Below are 3,994 nucleotides of genomic sequence, written 5' to 3'. Positions count from 1 at the left end.
TAATTTTTGTATTTTTTAGTAGAGACAGGGTTTCACTGTGTTGGCCAGTCTGGTCTTGAACTCCCAACCTCGTGATCTCCCCGCCTCGGCCTCCCAAAGTGCTAGGATTTACAGGTGTGAGCCACCACACCCGGCCTAATTTCCCTCTTAACACTGCTTTAGCTGCGTCCCAGAGATTCTGGTGCATTGTGTCTTTGTTCTCATTGGTTTCATAGAACTTTTCGATTTCTGCTTTAATTTCATTATCTAGGAGTCATTCAGGAGCAGGTTGTTCAATTTCCATGAAATTGTATGGTTTTGAGTTAGTTTCTTTTTTTAATTTTTTAAATTTTTTAAAATAAAATATAAAAAACATGGAGCGCTTCACAAATTTGCATGTCATCCTTGCGCAGGGTCCATGCTAATCTTTTCTGTATCATTCCAATTTTAGTATATGTGCTGCCGAAGCAAGCACTTGAGTTGTTAGTTTCTTAATCTTGAGTTCTAATGTGCACTGTAGTCTAAGAGACTGTTATTATTTCAGTTCTTTTGCATTTGCTGAGGAGTGTTTTACTTCCGATTATGTGGTTGATTTTAGAATAAGTGCCATGTGGCACTGAGAAGAATGTACATTCTGTTGATTTGGGGTAGAGAGTTCTGTAGACATCCACTAGGTCCACTTGATTCAGAACTGAGTTCAAGTCCTGAAGATCTTTGTTAGTTTTCTGTCTTGTTGATCTGTCTAATACTGACAGTGGGGTGTTAAAGTCTCATGCTGTTATTGTGTGGGAGTCAGTCCCTTTGCAGGTCTCTAAGAACTTGTTTTGTGTATCTGGGTGTTCCTGTATTGGGTGTATATATATTCAGAATAGTCAGCTCTGCTTGTTGAATTGTTCCCTTTACCATGATGTAATGCTCTTCTTTGTCTTTTTGGATCTTTGTTGGTTTAATGTCTGTTTTGGCAGAGACTAGGATTGCAATTCCTGCTTTTCTTTGCTTTCTATTTGCTTGGTAAGGCTTCCTCCATCCCCTTATTTTGAGCGCGTGTGTTTCTCTGCACATGAGGTGGGTCTCCTGAATATGGCACACCGATGGGTCTTGACTCCTTATCCAGTTTGCCAGTCTGTGTCTTTTTTTGTTTTAATTATTTCAGTCTGTGTCTTTTAATTTAGCCCATTTATACTTAAGGTTAGTATTGTTATGTGTGAATTCGATCCTATCATCATCATGCTATCTGGTTATTTTGCACACTTATTGATGCAGTTTCTTCATAGTATCATTGGTCTTTATATTTTGGTGTGTTTTTGCAGTGGCTGGTACCGGTTTTTCCTTTCCATATTTAGTGCTTCTTGTAGGAGCTCTTGCAGGGCAGGCTTGGTGGTAACAAAACCCCTCAGCATTTACTTGTCTGGAAAGGATTTTATTTCTCCTTCATTTACGAACCTTAATTTGGCTGGATATAAAATTCTGGGTTGAAAATTCTTTTCTTTATCCTTTTTTTTTTTTTTTTGAGAAAAAGTCTCACTTTGTTGCCCAAACTGGAGTGCAGTGGTGCAATCGCTGCTTACTGCAACCTCCACCTCCCCGGTTCAAGTGATTCTCCTGTCTCAGCCTCCCAAGTAGCTGGGACTACAGGCATGTGCCACCGTGCTCAGCTAATTTTTTTGTATTTATTAGTAGAGATGGGGTTTCACTATGATGGTCAGGCTGGTCTTGAACTCCTGACCTGTGATCTGCCCACCTCGGACTCCCAAAATGCTGAGATTACAGGTATGTGCCATTGCACCCAGCCTGAAAATTCTTTTCTTTAAGAATGTTGAACATTGGCCCCCGCTCTCTTCTGGCTTGTAGAGTTTATGCTGAGAGGTCTGCCATTAGTCTGATGGACTTCCCTTTGTAGGTGACCTGGCCTTTCGGCTGTCCTCAACAGTTTTTCCTTTATTTCAACCTTGGAGAATGGGAGGATTGGGGTTGATCTTCTCATGGAGTGTCTTTTTTTTTTTTAAGATGGGGTTTCGGCTGGTCTGAAGGTAGTGAGTTATCTCAATTGATTGTTCACAGTCAGTTACAGATCGAACTCCTTGTTCTACTCTTTCCCCCCTTCTCACTACTGCACTTGACTAGTCTTTAAAAAAAAAAAAGATGGGCTTTCACCATCATGGCCAGGCTGGTCTTGAACTCCTGACCTCTGGTGATCAACCCACCTTGGCCTCCCAAAGTGCTAGGATTACAGGCATGTGCCACCGCGCCCAGCCTCTCATGGAGTATCTTAATGGTGTTCTCTGTATTTCCTGAATTTGCATGTTAGCCTGTCTTGCTAGGTTGGGAAGTTCTCCTGGATAATATCCCGAAGTGTGTTTTCCAACTGTTTCCATTCTCCCCGTCTCCTTGTGATACTCCAGTCGGTAGTAGGTTTGGTGTTTTCATGAAGTCCCGTATTTTTTGGAGGCTTTGTTCATTGCTCTTCATTCTTTTTTCTCTCCTCTTGTCTACATGTCCTATTTCAGTAAGGTGGTCTTCAAACTCTGAATACTTTCTTCCGCTTGGTGGGTTCGGCTGTTGATACTTGCGTATGCTTCAGGAAGTTCTCATGCTGTGTTTTTCAGCTCCATCAGGTTGTTTATGTTCCTCTCTAAACTGGTTATTCTAGTTAGCAATTCCTCTAACCTATTATCAAGGTTCTTAGCTTCCTTGCATTGGGTTAGAACATGCTTTTTTAGCTCATCATAGTTTCTTATTACCCATCTTCTGAAACGTACTTCTGTCAACTCGTCCGTCCAATCCTCCATCCAATTCCACGTCTTCGATGGAGAGACATTGTGATCATTTGAAGAACAAGAGGCACTTTTGCCTTTAGGATTTTCAGCATTTTTTCATTGATTTTTTTTTCTCATCTTCATGAGTTTGTCTAGTTTCAGTCTTTGAGGCTCCTGACCCTTGGAAGGGTTTTTTGGGGGAGGCCTTTTGTTGCTGTTGTTGTTGCTGCTTTCTCCTTTTTGTCTTTCTTTCAGTAGTCAGGTCCCTCTTCTGTAGGGCTGCTGCAGTTTGCTGGGAGTTCACTTCAGGCCTTATTCATCTGATTCACCCCTGTGCCTAGAGATGTCACTCAAGGAGGCTGGAGAACAGCAAAGATGGTGCCTGCTCCTTCTTCTGGGACCTCTGACCTCGAGGGGCACCAACCTGATGCCGGTAGGATCACTCCTGTATAGGGTGTTGGACAACCCTTGTTGGAGGGTTTCAGCCAGTTAGGTGGCACGGGGAGCAGGGCATGTTTAACAAAGCACTTTGTCCCTTGGTGGAGAGGGTGTTCACTGGGGGGAACCCACCCCTGTCTGGGCCACCCAGGTTACTCTATATTTAATATTTTGAGACATCACCGAACTATTTTCCATGGTGGCTACACCATCTTACATTCTCCTTAGTGGTTTTTGAGTGTTCAGTTTCTCACATCCTTGTCAACATTTGTTATCTTTTTTTTTTTTCTTTTCTTTTTCTTTTTTTTGAAGACGGGGTTTCACCATGTTGTTCAGGCTGGTCTTGAATTCCCAACCGCAGGTGATCCGCCCCGCCCTTGGCCTCCAAAGTGCTTGGATTACAGGCGTAAGCCACCGTGCCCGGCCAACATTTGTTATCTTTTTGATGTAGCCATCCTAGGGGTGTGAACACAAATGACTTTTACATTTTATCAAATGCTTAAATATTTATTGACATGTAATTCACCACATTAACAGAATAGCTTTAATTGTAAACCAACCTTGCATTCCTGAGGTAAACCTAAGTTGGTCATTTTATGTTGTTGGATTATGTCATTCTGATGTTTTGTATAGGAATTTTGTATTATATCTTTGTTGAGTGAGATTGAGAAATTGACCTGTAGTGTTTTTTTTTGTTTGTTTGTTTGTTTTTAAAGATGGGGTTTCACCATGATGGCCAGGCTGGTCTTGAACTCCTGACCTCAGGTGATCCACCCACCTTGGCCTCCCAAAGTGCTAGGATTACAGGCGTGAGCCACCAC

The 3,994-nt window shown here is 42.1% G+C and overlaps 1 protein-coding gene and 1 non-coding gene across 3 annotated transcripts in view; one reads left to right on the top strand and one right to left on the bottom strand.

Moving 5' to 3' along the window:
* The window catches only part of NELFA (negative elongation factor complex member A), a 35,072-nt gene that overhangs the window by 8,174 nt on the left and 22,904 nt on the right, over positions 1 to 3,994 (top strand). The gene's annotated exons all lie outside the window — the stretch shown is intronic.
* Positions 348 to 454, bottom strand: LOC119472764. The gene has a single exon (XR_005201955.1). It is a non-coding gene; the product is annotated as a U6 spliceosomal RNA (small nuclear RNA).

This window comes from Cebus imitator, unplaced genomic scaffold (assembly GCF_001604975.1).
Source record: "Cebus imitator isolate Cc_AM_T3 unplaced genomic scaffold, Cebus_imitator-1.0 Scaffold117, whole genome shotgun sequence".
NCBI classification, from domain to species: Eukaryota; Metazoa; Chordata; class Mammalia; order Primates; family Cebidae; genus Cebus; species Cebus imitator.
The sequence above is the reverse complement of the archived record's forward strand: the minus strand, read 5'-3'. Positions and strand labels throughout refer to the sequence as shown.